This window comes from Vigna umbellata, chromosome 3, assembly GCF_029865625.1.
Source record: "Vigna umbellata cultivar VRB3 chromosome 3, Vumbellata_1.0, whole genome shotgun sequence".
Classification (NCBI taxonomy): domain Eukaryota; kingdom Viridiplantae; phylum Streptophyta; class Magnoliopsida; order Fabales; family Fabaceae; genus Vigna; species Vigna umbellata.
This window is the reverse complement of record NC_142167.1, coordinates 9533943-9551297: the sequence shown is the minus strand read 5'-3', so window position 1 is coordinate 9551297 and position 17355 is coordinate 9533943. Positions and strand designations below refer to the sequence as shown.

At 34.7% G+C, this 17355-nt stretch overlaps 1 pseudogene; it reads left to right on the top strand.

Moving 5' to 3' along the window:
• The first annotated feature begins 8274 nt into the window (after positions 1 to 8274).
• Positions 8275 to 15688, top strand: LOC148201598 (proline-rich receptor-like protein kinase PERK8; annotated as a pseudogene).
• Positions 15689 to 17355: the final 1667 nt, after the last annotated feature.

Below are 17355 nucleotides of genomic sequence, written 5' to 3'. Positions count from 1 at the left end.
ATATCGTTTGACAAAAAACTCTCAAAGTATTATTATGCTTCATTTTCTCTCATCGGGAATGAAGGTCACACTCCATAATGATAGTAACTATAGAGACAAGACAGAGAATAAAAACAGAATGTAACAAACACACTCTTTTTTCCTTTTCGTCTCAGATTTATATAACCACTTCCACCTCACACATAATCTTTCATACCTACATTGGGCCTCTCATCCTTGCACTCTTTTTGTTGCTCATTATAGGATTACTTGACATCTGTCCATTCTTCCTAACAGAATTATTCTCCTCTATATTCTTTTCCTGAATTTCCCTTGTGTTATTACCACTTGTGGCTGTACCTTTCCCATTAAAATCAACCTTGCCCTCAAGGTTGAAGTTAGGATAAGTGTTTTGCACATAAGAAAATCCTCCCAAGTAGCATGTTCTACACCGATACCGTCCCAATGTACCAAAACCTGAGGAATATGTTGGCCTCCTTGCATAATAACTCTAGATTGCAAAATCTCATGTGGCTATAATATAAGACCTTGGTCATTAGTAACTAGAGGAAGTGGAATATATGATTTTTTATGAACACAGTGACATGGTTTCAACTGCTACACATGAAAAACGGGATGAATGCCAGCAGTTGAAGGCAACAACAATTTGAAAGCCATCGTACCAATATATTGGATAATAGGAAAAGTATTATACCAAAATTCTGTCCAAGGTAACAATTTCAGCCACATCTTTGGATTGTCATAAGCAAAACAACATAAGTACATTTCCAAACAACGATTGACAGCTTCAGATTGGGGATGGTATGCGGTGCTCATGGCCGACAAATTGCCACTCAACTGGAATAGTTGTTTCAAAACTAAGTCATAAAAACTGTCTCTATCCGATACAATAGACTTGGGAAATCCATGCAATTTCACCTCTGTCTGCATGAACAATTCATCCACTTGCACACTATTGTAATCGGCTTTTAGAGGAGCAAAATGGGATACTTAGAAAGTCTATCAACCACTACCATGATCACTGTAAACCCACAAGCATTGGATAGTCCCGTAATGAAATCCATTGCGATATCATCCCATATTTGTGCTGGAATGGGAAGATGATGCAACAACCCTGAAGGTAATGTATTGGAAGACTTATCATGTTCACAAATGAGACATTTCTTAACAAAATTAGCTATGCAGACCTTGCTAGTGAAATTGTGCAGCAATCCAATATACAGTTTGTGCAACAACCAAATTTCCGCCGAGTGGGGAAGAGTAAAATTCATATAATATGTGCTGAATCAAGTCATGATTCCTAGGAAGGGATACCCTTGCGACATAACTCACAGATGTTGTGTAATTTCGTATTCGTTGTAATCGCATCACATAATACGGGTAGAATTGTCAATTTTGGTTGAGGCCATGCCATGAAAAATGATCTAGATAAAGCATCTACTGCCAAATTGTCCTTCCTTGATTTATACTCGATAGTAAAGTCGTTGTTGGAGAAATAATGTTGAACATTTCATGCATACAACTATGGTGCATGTAAGTTTTTTAATTGTTATTTAACAATTTATATATTATTATTATTATTACTTTTTAATAAATATACTTAACTTTATTGTTATAGGTACATGGACACCATCGTAGTGGAACAAGGTCGGGCAACAATGTATGACTTTCTTGAACTTCAGACCATTCAACCATCTGGAAACACATTAGATTCCAGACTATTATATATGCAAACATGGATGACTGAGTCTAAAAGAGAGTTGTATATCGTGTTATACATTGATGCGTATGTGTTTCTCAATATTGTCAACTTTTATCAAAATTTAATCAATAAACTCACTAGTTGTTGGTACATAATATGGGCCATTGGCAAATGATGGTGAATAAGACTCTTCTAATCTGTTCTAATTAAGAACTTGTGCCCCAAAAGGCAATGTATGAATTTTGCTATTGCTTCAAAGATGGCATATAATTCTTGTGTATAAGTTGATTATTTCTGAAGTCCGAGGTTTAATTTCTTAAAAAAGAAAGCAACTAGATGATTCTTTGACTAAGCATAGCTCCTATATCAGTCCCTGATGCATTTGTTTCGAATATAAAAGCAGTAGAAAAATTTGGAAGAATAAGTACTGGAACCTGAGTTAAAGCAGATTTGAGAGTGTCAAAAGTTGTAGTGGTAGCAACATCCTAATTAAAGTTGTCTTTCTTTAGCAAATTTGTCAAAGGAGATGCAATAGATGCATAACCCTTGATAAACTTCCTATAATAACCTGTAAGACCCAAAAATCCCCTTAACTACTTGAGGTTAGTAGGAAGAGGCCAGCCTAACACAACGTCTACCTTGGAAGCATCTACAACCACGCCTTGACCCGAAACAATGTGTCCTAAGTATTCCACTTGAGTAACAAGAAATGAACACTTAGAGAACATGGAAAAAAATTTGTGCTTCCTTAGTAATTGCAAGATAGCTTCTAGTTAGTGTAAATGAGAAGACCACATTGGATTATAGACTAGTATAGTTGTAAAAAAAACCAACACAAATTTCCTCAACATATCCTGAAAGATTTCACTCATCAAGCACTGGAATGTAGCTAGAGCATTCGTCAACCCAAATGGCATTACAAGTCATTCATAGTGCCCATGATGTGTTCTGAATGTTGTCTTATATTGGTTATCCTTCTTAAGCAAGATTTGATGATAGCCAGACCAGAGATCAAGCTTGGAAAAATATTGAGCCCCAAATAGCTCATCAATTAACTCATCAACACTGGGAATAGGAAAATTGTCTTTGATGATTATGGCATTTAAGGCGCGGTAGTCTGTACACAATCTCTAAGTACCATCTTTGTTCTTGACCTACATAATTGGTGAAGAGAAAGGGCTATTACTGGGCACTATAATTCCTTCTTATAACATCTCTCTGACCATCTTCTCAATTTGTTCCTTTTGACTGTGAGGGTATCTATAGGGTATAACCTTAACAGGATCAACCCCTATAATCAAAGGAATACAATGATCGTTTGATCTACTTGAAGGAAGACTAGTAGGAACTGCAAAAACATCATGATAGGTCTGCAAAAGTAAAGTTAATTCAGGGTCTAAAATCATAGGTAATTGAAATCTGTGATCAACAACACAATGGGGTTGCTGAAACTGTGTAAATAGTTTAGATATGGCATGAGTTCTTTGCAATCTTCAAAGATTATTATATTGTGTTGGAGTTGGAAGTTGTGGTTTATCCCCATGAAGTGTTATATAGTTCCCTTCCACCAAGAACTTCAATGTCAAAGCCTTGTAGTAAAAAATATGGGGCCCAAAGTAGGTAACCAAGCTGCCCCTAAGACTAAATATGCACCCGATATTGGCAATAAGTAAATTGGTAGTTTTAAAGAGTGCCCTTGGATCTGGAGGTCAACTACCTTCACCATACCTTCCACAGTCAAGGAGATTCCATGACCAACTATGATCTGAAATCTAGTGGTGGGTTCAATGGTTAATTTCAAGCAATGGGCAAGTCGTGGTTGCAAGAAGTTATCTGAACTCCCATTGTCAAGTAGTACTTGAACCGTGACCCCATTGGTAGTACACTGAAATCGCATAGTACCAATGCTAGAGGCTCCTTTGAGAGCATTAAAAGAAAGGTGATGTTCTTGGTCTAGTGATTGCATGTGAGGATTATTGACTACATCAGGTGGTTCAGGTTCTAGTGTCGAGTCCACCTCTTCCTCTAATTGTAACAACAAATATTGTTTGTTAGGGCATCTATGGCGAGGTGAAAATTTCTCATCACAAGTAAAACACAATCCTTTGTCCTGGCGTAAGTGCATTTTTGTTGTAAACATTTTTTTAACATTGACAAACTTACTTAACTATAAATTAGGCTGGTTTATAGTGTTTGGGTTGGGTAACAAGGTTGCTAAGTTGGTAGATTTTGTTGTTTGGGCTAAAGAGGATAGTGGATATTTAGGGGTAATGAAGGGTTGAGGTAGGTTTTTGTTTTGGCTGGTATTTCTCTTCAAATAGCTTTTCCAATGAAACAACACGTAATAATTTTATGAGATTTTGAGCAATAACATTACGACGGATGTCAATCTTGAGCCCACTAATGAAAAAATCAAGTTAAGCATCTGTAGTAATGTCCTAAACACGATTGACAAAAACTGTAAATTCTCGGTAATAATCTTAAACGAATCCCATTTGCATCAATTTAAAAAGGGTAGAACGAAGACATTCATAAGGGGAAGAGATAAATTCCAATTCCTAGGATCGCTTGAAATTAATCCAAGATTGAAATGGAGTGGTCTTAGCTAGTATTTGAAACAAGGAATTACATTTGCCTCCATATAGCAATGGTAACACATTGCTCCTCCGGGGTATTGTAAAACATGAAAAAAATTTCAACCCGAAAAGTCCACTCCAACACATTTGAACCATTGAAACATGGGAAATCAAGTTTGACATTACGAATCTGAAATAGCGTCACAAAACTGGAATCAGACCTGTTCGATGAGGTACTCGCTACATGCAACGACGTCATTGTAGTTTCAAGACTCTCAAAACGAGTAGAATACTCCATGTGCCGAGATTCCATCAATTTTAAAATGCACTTAACATCAGAGGATAACTCTTTCAAGCGAGTGTTTTCATCCACGAATGGAAGTGAAGAGTGAAAGCACCAATGTAATGACAAGGGTCACAAAGCAAAATATTGTTTGACGAAAAAACTCTCAAAGTATTATTATGCTTCGTTTTCTCTCATCAGGAATGAAGGGCACTTCAAAATGATAGTAACTACAGAGACAAGACGGATAAGAAAAACAGAATGTAACAAACCCCCCATTTTTTCCCTTTCCTCTCAGATTTATATAACTACTTCCACCTCACACATAATCTTTCAAATGTAGATTGCGCCTCCTCATCCTTGCATTTTTTCTATTACTCACAATTATAGGATTACTTGACATATGTCCATTCTTCCTAACAGATTTATTCTCCTCTAGATTCTTTTCCTGAATTTCCCTTATGTTACTACCACTTGTGACATAGATTAAATATGTTGGGTGAATGCATGTAATATTGTATAAGAGATTGTTAATTTTGTTATCATGTTGGAGAACTACCAAGTGAGATAAAAAGGGGTTATATATTAGTTTTTGCATCGTTTACTAGTTTAGGCGCAATGGTCCAATAGTGGATGTGTTGGACCTCGCTTTCCATGCGGGGAAGGACCTGCCTTCGAGTCTTGGTTGTGGTGTGAGGGATATTATTTTCCCTTTTACACCCTTTCGAGGCCCCAAAGTGTCTAAAGAGGTTGATTTCTTTTAATTTTGGGGCCAAAACGGTGAGTTAAGGTTAGTATTTTATTTTTCTAGATTTGGGCCAAAGTTGGGACAAGTTTTAGGTCTAGTTTAGGGATATAAATCTAAATTAATGAGGGTTAGCCTCATAATTAAAAAACCTAGCCACCTTGAGAGAATTTTTAAAGAAAGAGAGAGGGCTTTTGGATTTGTCACGTCAAGGTCTAGAAGTTGAAAGTGTTGGAGGTTGAGTACGGATAAGGGTTGCTTGGGTAGAGGTAAAGGGAGTTAGCCTTCAATGTATATGTTTGAGAAATTATGTGTGAGTGCATGTCTATTTTGTTTGGTGTGTGTGTAGTGAAGGTGATGGTATGTATCATATGAGTCATGTTAATTGTTTTAACCAAATGTCATTGTGTTGTATGTGTTTTGTTGAGTTATGTTCATCCTTCTATTCGTAAATTATTATGAATAATTTTAGGGTTTTTAAGTGTTGCATGAACATGAAACATGATTTTATGTATTATATGATTCTATTGGATTATTGTTTTCCAAGACTAGGTTGTGTAAGGGTGGTATTGGGTTATGTCGGGTTGTTATAGGGTTAGTATAACATGTGTAGGGGTGTGTATGTGTAATGTCAAGCTGATATATGCCTAGACCATGTTTTTAATAGACTATGCAGAGTTCTTTAGGGTTGTTTTACATAAGGTTATTATGTTTAAAGGATGGTCGACTCATATGCATTGTTATAGTTGATTTCCATGCTTCTTAGGTTGTTATAATTATGTTTTATGATTGTATTGATGAGTACTTGGTGTGTTTCCATGTTTCGATGCCTTGTTGGTATATTTTGGGTGATATAGGGTATGAAATCGGGCTAGCCAAGTTATGGCCTGGCTGACCGAGGTCTTTGGCCAAGCGGCCGGGATGTGTAGGTCTAAGAGATTCTAGACATCGATCTCAAGGTTCTAAAGCTTAGATTTGGACATTCTTAGGATCGTTTTAAAGGTTTTTGATGTTGGTCGACCTCCTGGTGAAGTTGATCGAGTTGTTTTAGGTGTTGTTTGAATTATTCGTGTTTTGGCTGAGTTGTATGGTTGTGTTGTTTGGGGACCTCGATTTCGGGATTCTGGAAATTATTTATGAGTGTGGTTTAGGTCGGCTTGGAGGTTTTAGCACCTGGCCAAGCTATCTATGGTGTTGGGCGAGCTATTTAAGCAGTTTGCCGAGATGGTCTAGGTGAGACCGAGCTATTTAAATTACTTTTCAAGTTGTGTGATGTGGTTGCCAAATCATTATATATGTGTGCCAAGTTGTTTGAAGTGCTTGTAATGTTGATTGAGTTGTTTGTAATGTTGGTTGAATTGTTTTTCCGTATTGTTGTCTGATAAACCATGTTGTTGTGTTTGAGATAGTGGATTGTATATAGTCTTACGTACTCTTTAGCCGTGATGTGAGAAAGTCCTTACTTTGTTGAGCATGTCCTATTTTGGGATAGGCAAGTCCCACATTGGTGTGTGGGTCCTGTTTTAGTGAATAGGCAAGTCCCACATTTGTGCGTGGATCCTGTTTTGGTGAATATGCAAGACCTGCGTTGGTGCATGGGCCACGTTTTGGTGAACAAGAAAGTCCTACGGTGGTGCGTAGGCCTGATTTTGGTGAATTGATCGTGTGTGCTGGAGTACGGAAGACAACATATAGCGATAGCGGTTGAGGGTGATGACATGGTTTATCTGTATAAGAGTTTGGATAAAAAATTTTGTTTTGTGTTGTGAACTTGTACATTATTATATAACTGTTTTATAATAATTGTATTATTATATGTGTTTTTGATTTTGATGTTGTTAGTTCACCTTTGCATTTTTTGTCATGGTTTTCATCTGCGATGATCGTATTTATAGAGATGATGTTACAGAGGATATTGTTGATGCGGTTTACATGGAGATGCGAGTGGAGAATTATTTTCAGAGTTTTCAAACTTTATTTCTTTTAACGCACTATAATTTTATTGGTTAAAATTTGTGAAGTTCTCGTAAAATTATATATATATATATATATATATATATATATATATATATATATATATATATATATATATATATATATATATATTACATCTTATTTTTGAAAGAAATCAATTTTAACATCTTTGTGTGTGAATACATTGCTTCAACATTGTTGTAGGGTATTAAAATATTGAAAAGCCTACAAGTTGTGATTTAGAAACATTAATTTCTCGCACATTGTTATTCCATTCATGTCCAAAGCCTATCTTGAATTCTCAAACAGTGTCTTCGACAACAATGCTACTTTTAGACTTTTTCCAAAGTTAAAACATTTCAATCCTAAATATCACATAGACAATACTCCTCGTACTATGGAGATGTCTCTTTCTTCAACATTTTTGTTTTTAGGATCTTAACCCCTCGAGAATTTCTTTTTCCTTTTTCATTAAAATAAACTTCTAACCAAATTTCCTCACCAAGTATCATGACTAGGGAGAATTTTAAATATAAACTAAATAGTTATAATATTTTAAGACTCTTATATAAAAATGTGAAAACCACTCAATTTTTCTATCTTATCATTTGTTATTCTCTCTTGAGTATTATTTGCCGTAATTGTGAAGGTTTTGCAAAAAGTGACTGTACTTTTGATTGTATGATCTAATGGAAGAAAATCAGTTTTAGAATAAAAGAAAATTGATAACACCAAAACTTCAAGTATATTCATGAAAAGAATCCTCACATGCAATTCCTTAACAATCACTACAATGTCATGTGGTAAAGACAGTTTCAAGATCCTCAATTGCTCTTCAACTTAGTAAAACTTGGAAAACCAAGGCACCAACATGCATATGTATAATCTCACAAAATGCCAAATTTTCTGGCTCCAAATTCAAGGTTAGTAGAATCCTTCAAATAGGGCATTGTGCATTCTCATTTTCTATGCTCAAGGGACAAGTCAAACAAAAATGTCTAATCCACACACACAAGTTAAAAAAGAAAAACAGCACATGAGCTACCATGAAGCACACCAAAGGGCTGCAAAATCTGTTTGCTCTGTTTGCCATAACAGAAGACCACAGTTTGAAAGGAACAGAAAAAAAGAGTTCTCATATGCTGAGTTGTGTGCAGCCACACAAGGCTTTTCCCCTAAGAACTATCTATCAGAAGGAGGGTTTGGTTCTGTCTATAAAGGGGAGTTGTGTGGACAGAAGATTGCTGTCAAGCAACACACGTACGCTAACCAAAAGGGAGAGAAGGAATTCAAGTCTGAAGTTGATGTTCTCAGCAAAGCAATGCATGAGAATGTGGTCATGCTGTTAGGATCATGCTCAGAAGGGCACCATAGACTTCTTGTGTATGAATATCTCTGCAATGCTTCATTGGACCTACATTTATCTCGTATGACAGAAATCAAACCAAACTTATATAGCCTATACTACCAAGATTATGAATGCGTGCATTTAGTTGATATTAAATTGAAGGGGTACAAACCTTGGTTTCTCACTGTGCAGAACATTCTCGTAAGCTTCTTGATTGGCCAGACAGAGTGAAAGTAGCTGATGGTACTGCCAAAGGACTGTTATACCTGCATGAGAATAACATAATACACAGAGATCTGACGGCAAACAACATTCTTCTTACACATGATTATGATCCATTGGTAATAATATGCACAGTCAATACTTTATGATATATATCATTTATATAAAACAAAATACATGCATGCATATTACATGATCATCAAAAGAATGAATAACTAATTTATTTTATTAGCAATGCTTCTCCCTTTTGCAATATTGTAGCATCTACTCTCTACCATTTAGGCTTTCATTTATAATGGATTATTAGAAACAGTAGATTCCTATATATTTTATTTGCTATATAGTAATGATGAGTGATAATTTAATAAGCTGTTATAGTTCACTGTAATTTGGTTCCACGGCCAAAAGATGCTTCCCCTCATCAAGTTTGACTAACGAATTAATTTTTGTTTTATCAGCTAGGCGATTTTGGTTTGGCTAGAACTGTGATTGAAGACTCCTCATACTGTACAGAATGTGTTGGGAATATGGGTTATATGGCCCCAGAATATGCTGAATTTGGTAAAGTGTCAATTAAAACAGATGTTTATTCCTTTGGGGTGGTTCTACTACAGTTAATAACTGGAATGAGGACCACAGACAAACGACTTGGTGGTAAAGGTCTGGTGGAATGGGTAAGAATCATATAAGTGAATAGAGTAAAGCTTGATGCATAGAACTCACTGTCACTTCTGTTGGGAAATTTAGCATAATTTCTCTTAATCGTGAGAGAAAATATAAATACGAAATAATAATAATCAAAATAGAATTCATTAAATTATTCTGCAAATATAATATATAAAAAATAAAAATTACAATATCAATTTTCTCTCACTTTATTTCTTCTGTGTTGAAATTTCTTTTCAATTATTTGTTTTTATTCTCTTTGCATCTTTGTTATCTAATTCTTTTTCTTATATATTAATTTATTTTCTATTTAATTTGTTGATTTCCTTAATCGTCTCCTCTCCATTGATTTTTATTGGATAAAACCCTTTTTGACCAATTCTAACAATCTCTCACTTGAAGATTGATTTCAATCTGTCTTCACACCTCGATTATTACAATAATCTTCTGTAATATATTATTGTAGCAAGGTAACCGACATTGAGCAAAATTTCAATTTGACAATGGTTACCACTTTTGTTAACATGTCAGGTGGATTCTTACTCTAAAGAATCTTTCTCAATTTTAGCACCTCATCTTCAAGCAAAGATCTAATGAAGTGATAACAAACCTCAATATGTTTTGTCCTAGAGTGAAATGCTGAATTCTTTGCCATATGTATTGCACTCTGACTATCACTATACAAAACACTCATCTTGGATGAATCCCAACACTGTTAAAAATCCTTGAAGCCATACGAATTCTTTACTAGCTTCTGTTACTGCTCCATACTCAGCCTTTGTAGTTGATAAAGAAATCCTTTGTACTTGTGACATTCAACTAACAATTGTAGTACCAACAGTGAAAATGTAACCTGTAGTACTTCTTTAGTGATCTACTTCACCTCTAAAGTTTACATCTATGTAACCTTTTACTCTTAACTCTCCTTTGCTAAAGTACAAACATTTCTCTATAGTGCCTCATAGTCTCAAAATCCATTTAACAGCTTCCCAATGGGCTTTAATTGGATTTGACATAAACCTGCTAACAACTCCCACTGCATTACTAATGTCTAGCCTTGTACAGATCATCGTGTACATCAAACTTCCAATAGTTGAAGCATATGGAATTTTATCCATGAACTCCTTTTCTTTCTCCATCTAAGGGGACTATTCTTTAGACAGACAAAAATGACTGGCCAAAGGTGTGCTAACTCCTTTGGCCCCACTCATGTTGAATCTTTACAAAACACAATTAATGTACTCTGCCTGAGATAATTGCAAAATAACTTTTTGCTTATATCTTGTGATTTGCACTCCAAGGATCCTTTTTGCTGGACCCAAATCCTTCATGTCAAATTCCTTCGATAATTTTTGCTTCAAGCTTCTAATCTCTTTCATATCTAAACTAGCTACTAACATATCATCAACATAAAGTAGCAAAATGATATAACTGGACTTATATCTCTTGAAGAAACAACAATGGTCAACATTACACTTCTAGAAACCTTCCTTGTGCATGAAGCTTTCACACTTCTTGAACCACTGTTTTGTAGTTTGTTTCAAACCATACAAAGCTTTTTTTTAATTTACATACCATGCTCTTTTTTCTTTCTTCTAAGAAGCCTTCAGGTTTATGCATGTAGTCTTCACATCTAGTTGTTCAAGGTACAATCCTTCACTGGCAACAATACTTAAAAAAATATAATATGATTGAGCTTCAAAACTGGAGCAAATATTTTAATGTAGGCAACTCCTTCTTTTTACAGAAATCCTTTGACAACTAGTCAGGCTTAGTATCTCTTGGACCCATCATGATCCTCCTTTACCCGATACACCCATTAGTTATGAAGTGCATTTTTCTCAGTAGGTAACTCTATTAGTTTCCATGTCTGATTGGACGTTAAAGACTAGCATTTATCATCTGACATGCTTCCTTATAATTTTAAGGCTTCTCTCCTTCAATTAACAATATATAATTAAGATATTTAATATTTACATGAGGCTGATAAGACCTTTGCAAGCCAGGAGTTAGAATAGGAAGTTCTTGTGTGTCAAGTTGTTCACCATCATTATTTTCAATTGATTCTTCTGACTATGGAGTCTTAATTACAGGAGTTTCTAGGACATCATCCACCTCCACATACATTGGCCTACTCTGATATGAATTATTATTGCATGTGTTGTCCCTGTCCTTATACATCACATTTTCATTAAATATCATATCTCTACTACGAATCATCTTTTGATTTTCATTATCCCATAACCTATAACCAAACTCACCTTCACCACAACCGATGAAAGTGCACTTCTTCGATTTAGGATCAAGCTTATTTATACCTTGATCACTAATGTGCAATATGCTACACAACTAAAAACTCTAAGATGTGAAAGCTTTATCTTTTTACCACTCCATACTTCTTCTGGTATTTTGAGCTCCAATGGAACCAACAGACCTCGATTGATTAAGTAAGTTGTTATGTTGATTTCTTTTGTCCAAAACTACTTTTGGTAAGCCTGATTGAAAACACAAGCTTCTAGCTCTCTCTATCAAAGTTTGATTCATAAGCTCTGCCACACCATTATGTTAAGGCGTACCTGGCACGATCCTCTCCATTCTGATTCTGTGCTTATAGCAAAATTTTTTAAATATAGTGTCTTCATATTCACCACGATCTAAGTCTTTTTATCTTTAATCTTGTCTCATTTTCTACCATGAATTTCCAAATTTTGAAAGCCTCAAATATTTATGACTTATTTTTAAGAAAGTATGTCCATACCTTCCTAGAGTTGTTGTCAATAAAATTCACAAAGTATTGTTTACTACCAATGGATGAGACAGTTGTTGGACCCCAAACATCAGAGTGAACAAGCTCAAGTCTCTCTTTCTTCAAAGTTCTTCCACTTGTTTGAAAGCTAACTTGTTTATGCTTTCCAAGTATACAGTTTTCACACATTGTCAATTTCTATTGACCGAAGACTTGGTAGTTTCACCTTTGAGTGCATGATCCATCCCTTTCTCACTCATATGACCTAACCTTTGGTGCCATATGTTGGGATTTTCATTTATTGCAACTGCAATCAAATGACAAGCTCCTCCTATCTTGTAAAGAGTACCACTCTTTCTACCATGAGCAATTGTCATTGCACCCTTTGAAATCTTTCAATGATCACCATGGAAGACTGTTATGTAGCCATCATTGGCCAACTGGCTTACTGAAATTAAGTTCTTTGTTAGGTCGGGAATATGTTTAACATTTTTCAATTCACGTACAGAGCCATTTAACTTAATCTTCACCATACCTTTACCAACAATCTCATAAGATTGCTCATTACCAAGGTAAACTTTTCCAAGGTTTTCAGGGATATAATTCTCGAAGAATTTTTTCTGTGAGGTGGCATGAAAGGATGCTCTAGATTCTAAAACTCAAGACTCTTCGTTATTCTCTAAAGAACATATCAATGCATCTTCTCCTCTTGAGGTTGAAGCAATATTTGGTTTTACTTTATCCTTTGGATTCTTTCGTGCACTCTTGCACTGATTTTTGTAGTGTCCCATCTTTCCACAATTCCAAAACTCAAGTATCTTTGAGTTTTGAGAACTACAATGATTCTTAGAATTGGACCTCCTCTCCTTGGATTTTCCATGTTCATATCCTCTAATCAAACTTCTTCCCCTTGACTTTGTATGCAAAACTGAAGAGGTTGAACATTTTCCATACTCTTTCTGTTGAGTCTCTTCATTGAGAATCAGATCACGAACATCATCAAATGTTAATTGATTACTACCTGATGAGCTACTCACAGATGTGACTGTAGCATTCTAACTTTCTGGTAGAGAAGACAAAACTATTTGTCATCAAATTCGATTCCAACTAAACTCAATTGAGTTGTAACTATATTGAGTTCATTAAGATGATGTGCTACCATTGTGTCATCTGACATTAACAAATTAAATAATCGCCTCATCAAATGAACTTTGTTTGAGACTGATGACTTTACATACATACTTGAAAAAGTTGTCATAAGACCCAACATGGTCTTTTCTTTTGCAATATTAAATGCAACATTGCGAGATAATGTCAATCGAATAACTCAGAGAGCTTGTCGGTTAAGAAGAGCCCAATCTTTATCCTTCATGTTATTTTTATGTCCCGAGAGAAGTTGATATAACTTTTTCTGTTATAAATAATGATCGATCTACATCTTCCAAAAGTCAAAGTCTGTATAATCGAACTTTTCAATTTTTATCTTTCCTTCATCTACAGTCATTTCTCCCACTTAAATTTCACTCCCTTTAAATCGTTGATTACAATAATAACAATAGGCTCGGATACTAGTTCTTATGAAATTTAGCATAATTTTTCTTAATTAGATTTGTGAGAAAAAAGTATAAATGTGAAATAGTAACACTCAAACTAGAACTCCTTAAATTATACTACAAATATATAATTGATAAAAAATAAAAATTACAATATCACTTTTCTCTCTATTTATTTCTTCATTACTTGAAATTTCTTCGCAATTTGTTTTTCTTCTCTACATCTTTTGTTATTCATTTTTTTCTCTTATATATTAACTTATTTTCTATTTAATTTGTTGACTTCCTTAATCTTCTCTCCTTCATTGATTTTTATTGGATAAAACCCTTTTATGACTAATTCTAACAATTTCTTCTCACTTTTTTGGCAACACTGTTCTTCTTAAGTCTGTTGCACTGTTACAGTATATTAAACCAAGTGACATTATATTAGTTAGACTGGTTATGGTTTAAATTTGTTTGAAAAGTTTATTAGTGTTGGAAATCTAACTGAGTTTAAGCCTCACATTGATTAAAATATAAAAAAGTTAAGCGTGAAGATAAAACATATTACGCAAGATTAGGATATTGTATAACATTTATAGGATTGTTGTGTTGATTGAAAGTAACATTTTTTGCTTTCCTAGTAGATTACTAAGATAGGCGACTTTCGATCAGAAACCAAAATGAAGACTTGGAAGTTTGTTGTGGGATATGTAACAATCTAAAGGCTATGAAATTTTAAGGATTAAATATGTTTTAAGTCTCTAAACTATTGGCCGTTTCTGGTTTTCGTCCCTCTTTCAAAATAAGGTACAATTTGGTCCTCATTCTTTTCGAAACTTTGGTTTTAGTCCTCGGAAACTAACACCGTTAAAAATGTGCTAGTTTTCGAGGTTAGTTTTCGAGGACTAAAACCAAAGTTTCGAAAAGAATGAGGACCAAATTATACCTTATTTTGAAAGAGGGACGAAAACCAGAAACGACCAATAGTTTAGGAACTAAAAACATATTTAACCCAAATTTTAATTTAAGTATCTTAAAGCCTTCGTACAACCTCAACTCATCAAGGCATCAACATGATTCAAATAAATTTCAGGGATATGCTAAAATATTAGTCCCACTTAGATCTTATTTTCACATTATTGAGGTAGAATTGGTAGTTCATTTCTATTTCTTTTCAGTTGACCTTTAAGTCCATGACACAATAAACTAGCATTGATAATGTTCTTTTTATTTTGTGTTTATAGAAGTGTTGGGTTTGATTTATAAGTTTTAACTCCAACACTCTGATAAATATCCTATTTAGTTTGTCAATTAATATCCAAAAGAAAATTTCTTGCAGGCAAAGCCACTTTTAAAAGAGAGGAACTATGCACATTTAATTGATGAAAGAATAATTATATCTCATGATATTCATCAACTATTTTGGATGGTTCGAATAGCTGAGAAATGTCTAGCTAGAGACCCTCAAAGGAGACTAAATATGATTCAGGTAGGCTACAATTTTGGAATTGTCTTCTTTTTATATTACTTATAGCTTTTGGACATATCCAATAGTAAAGAATATGTTAGAGACAATGCTAGATTAAATGAAGAACAATCATATATTGTTTTCCCTAACATTCATGATCAACTTGATAAAATGCATGAGCAGATTCTAAGGTGATGCTTTTTTATTTTACTTGACCTCATATTTGTTACTATAGGTTGTTGATGCTTTGACTGACATTGTGGAAGGGAAAACATGTGACACCATCTTTAGAGATTACTCCCCAGCAAGGTCATATTCGATTTGTAGTGCATCAGAGACTCTGATGAATCTGAAGATGAAATGAAGGAATCCTTTAAGTTTGAAAATGAATTACTAATTCAGTTTAGTTCCTTTAAATGAATAAAGTTTCTCTTGCTGAAGTGGTTGTTTTGTTATAGGATATGGTAGTTAAACAAAACCAAATATTCTATCAAATATTATATCATTAATGACTCTTGATTTTGGTGATTCACAATCTTAATTTTCCTTTATGGTATAATATTACAGTAATTAATGTAATTATTCGTCTATTTAGGAAATTATTTGTCTATATTACAATAATTATAAGATCTGGATTATACATTGTTGAGACCTCGGCAAGCGTACCGAGTCGTTCAAGTAATAAACCGGTAAGTCCGGATATCGTTTTCCCAAGAGATTTGTTTCGATTCACTAATTGTTAAAGTTTACCAATTTAGCGATTATTAAACGTATTTTTGTAACAAACTTAAGATTAGCATACAGATGTAAATAAAGTGATAAAAACAGTCGAAATTAGCTTCACTGGGGTTGAAATTCAAGTTCATCACTCAGGTAATTTTCTACTAACACAATTCCTCAAAATTAAGCATCGACATCCTAGGCGCATACAACCTCTGATCCCTCATATGACAGTTTCTGAATCATTCAAACTAAATTACTAATCCCTTAGCTAATTCAGTTCTCAGATTTGCTTTAAACACAATGTCACAGATGACTAAAAGTTCCAACCTATGTCTAGGATTTGAAATCCTTTAGTTGTTCTATCCTAGGTCCGCGGTCTCATACATTTCCCAATGATTTAACCGTTCAATTAGCTCAGATTCCCATCGTAGGCATGAATAATAAAGATAGAACACAAAATTCATACAAGATCATGCATTAATAGAGAAATTACAAAGAGTTTCAGAAATTTACTCTCAACCCTAGTGAAATGGAGTTCTAGCTACACATATACCTCTCAGAAGCGATAAATGATGGATTGGATGGTAGAAAGTGGTGGTTTTGCACCTTGGAAGCACCCAAACACGAGCTGGACGCGAGCTGCAGCGTTCCCTTCTTTCTCCTCCTCTTCTCTGGATCAGTTTCGCGACATTTTAAAGAGAAGGACCGTAAGTGAATTCTCGCTGGGCGAGAAGCTTCCACTCGCTAGGCGAGCAGCTCCATCTCGCTGGGCGAGTGGCTCGCTGGACGAGTGGCTCGTTGGACGAGTGGCTCGCTGGGCGAGCAGCTCCAGCTCGCTGGGCGAGGAGCTTCAGCTGGCTGAGCTACTGGATCCTTCTGGCTTGGCGAGTGAAGCACTCCAAGTCTTTGATAGTATCCAATGCTTATTCTACTTCGATATAAACATACAAAAGCATCAAAACACATTCAAACATTCAAAACTATACTTACATCAACATTTATATACTTTTCATGAGAATAAACACTTAAACTACTCAAAAGTACAACAATTTAAGTAACAAATACAAGTAAAGTTCACACTTATCATACATTACTATTTGTATTTAAACAATATATGATCAATGTAAATTATGACATTTAATACCATTTTCTATCTATGGTTACCCAGTTCATATGAATTTCATCTTTTGGGATGAAATGTTGTTATGATGGATTTAGTTTCATCCTCTCTTGTAGCCTAAAATGTTTAACCAATAAATGAATTGCATGGTATCAAACGTTAAGGTTTGTTTCCCAAAAACAATCATCATGTTCTTAGTCTGTAATAGCTAATATTTCCAACGTGGAAGTATTTTCAAGTCAAA